The following is a 5,406-nucleotide window of genomic DNA, read 5'->3' on the forward strand; positions in this document are numbered from 1 at the left end:
GCCGCAGCTTTTCACTGCAGTGCAGAGATGCTCTTCCAGCTGGCTTTTTGCCAAGGAGAAATGAAAAAGGAGACATGCAAACTGGAGTGAAAGCTTAAAAAGAATATCCAAACACAGAGACTAGAAGCTCTGGGGAAGACTTTACAATTAAAATGCTAATTCTGGTGATGTGATCCATTTGCATTCTTCTACTGTACCATTGATTAATAGAATGATGGTATTTCTGTTGTTTTCTAATGTGAATCAGAGATGTCTGTGGCAGAATTGCAGTAGAAAAGGCTTGTGTCCTAAGTGTGTGTGCACTGCATGAGACAGTGAAATTAGGTATTTCCAGTTTACTGAGTTCCTCCTTTCTCCTGTAAATTCACACTTCAGAACCATATAATAGACCTGCATAGAAAGTATGGTGTAAGCTTCTGGTTTCATGCACTGCAGCAGTAGCTGGCACCCCCATGAAAATCAAAAGCTGACTGTGCTGAATGCAGATATTAGAGGTCCTGATAAATACCACAGAAGGAGAGTGGCAAAGGCAGACTAAAGGATTACTTCATACTGAAGGGCAATGAGTCACAGGTAAATGACCTTTATAAAAGGAGATTTAGAAAGTAGGACCAAAATAGTGTAAAAAGGATTTTTATAGTATTGTGACAAGAACAATCTACACTATTTCAATTCCTCAGTCCTTAAGTCTGGAATGATTACTTCCTGTGCTTCCCAGCTAAAAATTTCCAAGTGAATAAAAATACTTCAGGGAATCAGAGACCTGTGACAGTACCCAAGTGAGGATAATGTCTTTAATGGTGGTGAAATATAGTATCATTTTGGCCGTGACATTTCTAAGAAGCAGAGAAAAATTAGGTGACTACCTAAAGAGGCTTTGCTCAGGTCTTGATCTCTCCTGTGGTGAACACAGTCATCCCTACGTGGAGCAGAACCCAGCACTGATAATGCTTTTATGTACAGATGGAGTCTTATGGTTGTTTATACTGACACTTCCAGAATATTTTGTAAGATAGAGAAACAGAGGGCTAAGCCTTTCATTTTGACCAAACCACATTTTTCCTTCTATTTAATCCCATGGATAATCAGAGTAGTACTCCTATTCCTCCCATTTTTGTCTTACTGAAAGTGTGGCAAGATACTGTCTCCTGTGCAATTTGGAACAAAGCTCTGATCAAGGCCAGGATATAAGGGCTGATGAAATTATCAGGTATAGTCATTGTGTCAAGTGACTCAGAGCTTTGGAATTAAAAGACATGACTATCAGGCATTGAAAGGTACTAATTCGTACTTTTATGGCAGCCCTTCTTTGAAGCCAAGGTGATTTTTAATAAATTAAATATTAAATACAAACTGGAGAGAATCTGTACCTCTTTGTTTAATCTTTCCACATAACTAAAATAAGTCAAAATAATATAGCTGAAATAGTCAGGCAAAGTACAAGTCTAAAAAGTCGAACATTACTGACATTTTTTTGCAGACTAAACCATGTATGTTGCCCGCAGCCTTACTGAACAGTGCAAAGAAATGATAATGCCACATTTTCCACCCTAATTGTGCATGTATTTCACAACTTCTCCTGCTCAGTAAAGTCAAACACTGATTTCAACATTTCTCCAGAAAAAGGTGCAGACAAACTTCACGATCCCGGCTTGTAATGAAATAACTTAATTGCAGTATTTCATGGTGCATTTTGTGCGATTGAATAAGTTGCTAATGTTCAGAGAAAGTGATGTGCACGTAAATAAAACGAACGCTTGAGAAGTTAATTTGGTCTGGCGATCACAGCCCCGCCTGGCATGATCGAATATCTGAGCTTTCTCGTTGTGGCATTCATGCGGTGAACACTTTCGTGTGGTCAGCTTTCGACAGATTAAGGATGCACACGCCTTGCGCCACCGGTAAGAGCCGCTGCCGGGCGGGGCGGGGCAGGAGCACGCCGGGGGCGGGGCGGTCCCGGGGCGGTGCCGGGGCGGTGCTGAGGGCGGTGCCGGGGCGGTCCCGGGGCGGTCCCGGGGCAGTGCTGAGGGCGGGCCCGGGGCAGTGCTGGGGGCGGTCCCGGGGCGGTCCCGGGGCAGTGCTGGGGGCGGTGCCGGGGCGGTGCCGGGGGTGGTCCCGGGGGCGGTCCCGGGGCGGTGCCGGGCGCCGTCCCGGGCGGGCCGGTCCCGCCGGCGGCGCCCTCCTGCTGTCAGCAGAGCAGTCTCAGTGTTGTTCGTCGGCCCGGAGCAGCTAAAGGGAGCGGCCCGCGCCTGGCCGCCGCCGTCTTTATCAGCCGCGTTCGATTTCTCCGGGGAGTGCCGTAGGGAGAGCGGGCAGCCCCGCGGCGGGGCCCGGCAGCGCCGGGGCGCCGCAGGCCCCGTCTGGGCAGCCCCGGCCGCGGCGACTCGGGGGACGTCGGGGCCGCGGCCGCTGCGCTCGGGGCGCCCCGGCGGAGCGGGCCGGGACGGCACGGGACGCTCCGAGGAGCTCCGCGCCGTGACCGGCGCAGTCCGGGAGCGAGTGCAGAAGGCGGCTGTCGCTTCAGCTCCCCCCGGGGACTTGGGTGTCGTGCCGGCGGCTCGTGGTGACTCCCCGCCGGTAGCACGCCGGGCCTCTGCACTCACGGCCCCCGAGAGCGGTGAAGGCCAGGCACTCTTTGTTCCCAAAGTCACGGCGCAGAGAATAGTGCATACGGAAATTGGCCGGGTAGCTTTTAAATGCGTCCGCATCACAATAATTGTAATACACAGCACAAAACATAAAGCTAGTTTTCCAAAGACAAGCAGCATCCTTAGTCTTTGTAAGCTTAGTATCTTGCTGGGTATCTTCCTTTGTGGTAACTAATTCTCATTTGAAATCAGGATCTAGAATTTGGTTCTTTTTCTAGGAATACTGTCCAGTTTTGAAGATGAGGCTTGGGGCTGCATTGGAATATGAACCAGATTCAAAGTGCAAGAAACGAGAATGAGGAATAGCAGTGCTGCTTATTGGTTCCCATAGTTAGCCGTCTGCATTGGAAAGGAGCTTTTGGATGAAAATCAACTACAGTGTCAGCTGACTATTGCAAATTCTGTAAGATACAAGAAATTTTGAAAAAATCTCCAAATATGAAAAATCAGTCACCATACCTTCATTCATTGGAAGTCTGGTGTTGGACATGTTTTGTTTGAAGCAAAAGGAAGCAAAGATTCATTTTGCTCTTTTATTCTTTCTTAGACAAAGGTAGCCATGCCCTGTTCATAGTTTATAATTAGACTCAGAAAAAAGGCAATCTGCCAGCTGAGGAAAAAATACTTCAATGAAGACGTGTATTATAAAGAAAGCAGAGCATTTATTTTCATAGCATAATAAAGCTGGAAAAAGTGGGATTACAAATTTGACACAACAAGCAGTCAGCTTTAAAACACACACAGGTTTGGCATTTACAAATTTGACCACCTGGACTGAGTTTTCAGTTTTGTCATATTCTGGAGATAATGTAGTCCAACTTCCCATTTCAGACCAAGATCAACTATACCCATTTGTTTCTACTTAAAACAAACAAACAAACAAACAAACCCAACTTAAATGTTAGAAATAGCATAATTTTTAGAACTTCTTTAGGCTTACTTTTCAAATATTTTTGCTTATTTCTGTTTAGTCTTTAATTTACACCTACTTGCAGTTCATGAAAGCAAATTCAGTTGTCCTTTAAACTGTGAATATTACTGAGAAACAAATTATTTGCCATCAACTTTTTTTCCTATCTGGAGAATATTATGATAGCCAAATCATTTGCTATCTTCTCACTAGATGCAGGGCTTAACTTAGGCCAGTGGAGAGTACAAGAATTACTTCATGCATCTAAGGTCTGCATACTACACACAAGTATAATGCTTACCGTTTTACCGTTCGCTTTTTTTTTTTTTTTTGTGGCAGCAGAATGAGACTGACTCGGTTTGTGAGGGACTATGGCCCCCATTGCTTTATTTTGCAGAAATACCATACAGCCCAACAGCCCTCTCCTGAATTTGTGCAGTCATTTAATTTTATATAACATTGTTCTTACCTGCATTCTACTTTGTCCGTTTACCAGACCATTTTAAAAAAATCTCAATTTTGGATTGCTTGTGGATTAATAAGTGTACTTACGTTGTGACCAAAGTGATTAAAGAAAACAGTGGACTAGGAACAGGACGCTGATGTTTGAACCCTCACTTAAATGTACTTGTTTTGAACTGAGGATTATTACTTTCTGAGGATGAATACCAAACAAGTTTTTTCCTTACCTTATTGAAACTTCATCACCTCTATGCTTTCCTAGTTTGCTTATGAGAATCCCATATAGATACAACTTACTATAGTAAAGTTGTTATTCTGCCACTTCTGTCCTGTTCTGACATAAGGTATCAGATCAATGCTATGCACCTTGTCTTTAGAGATCTATGTTGGCTGTTAACTCCTCTCCTTGTCTTCCAGATACAAACCTAATTTGTCTGAGGATTTGTTATCAAAGTTTTTAAGAATTTGAAAGGAATTTTGAGAAAGTGACTGGCATGTTTGCCATTTCTAGTCTTCATTATCTTTTGTAAGGTAACTGTTAACACTTCTAAAAAACCCCATTTCAATAATACAGCTTACTATACGTGCTGGAGTATCTTCTATTATACAAAGGAGCATCTTCTGGGATTTGAACAACCAGCCACTAAAGCATCCCTCCTGTGTAGCAACTGCAAATATTTGTAGCCTTTTTAACGTTAACATGCACATGCAAACTTGGATTTCACATTACACTCGAAATTTGTAACATGCTCATATTTATAGTGTTTCTCTGTGTACAACCTTTTATCTATAACGTTGCATAATAAGAACTTCTTTCAGGCCAGGTGCCATTTTTTCAGATTCTGTGGTTTTGGTTTTACAACAGATTTTTAAATAAAATATACAGAGGTGGTGAAATAAAAAACAGAACTTCCAAAAGTAGATTTAAATTACGCCATTCAAACTCACTGTTTTCTAGGCAAGAAGGTGAATGCTGGAAAGACAACAATACTGTCATAATTATGCACAAGGCTTCTTCGATAACTTTAGTCATATAAACACAGAGAAATTAAGAGGATTTCGCTCTCCTGTGATATCCAAGAAAGGACGTAGCCGATGGTGGCTGTTCGGGGTGCGCGATGCTCGGTCCGTGCGGGAGCCCGAGCACGGGGCTGTTTTGTACCTCAGATGAAAAGGGGAGCGGGAGGGCACCGTGCGGGCACTCCCCGGCTCGAAGCCAGCCCCCGGCCCGAAGCCAGCCCCCGGCCCGCCATGTGCTGCAGGTCGATGCGTTTGCCCCCGAGCGGGCTGGCGGCCGGCAGGCGCGCGGCCCTTCGTGCCTCGGAGCGCGCGCGGCCAGGCCGAGCGGGCGGCGGTCCAGCCCCCCCGCGTCCCCCCGGTAACAGC

This window comes from Passer montanus, unplaced genomic scaffold (genome assembly GCF_014805655.1).
Source record: "Passer montanus isolate IOZ18808 unplaced genomic scaffold, ASM1480565v1 scaffold5, whole genome shotgun sequence".
NCBI lineage: Eukaryota > Metazoa > Chordata > Aves > Passeriformes > Passeridae > Passer > Passer montanus.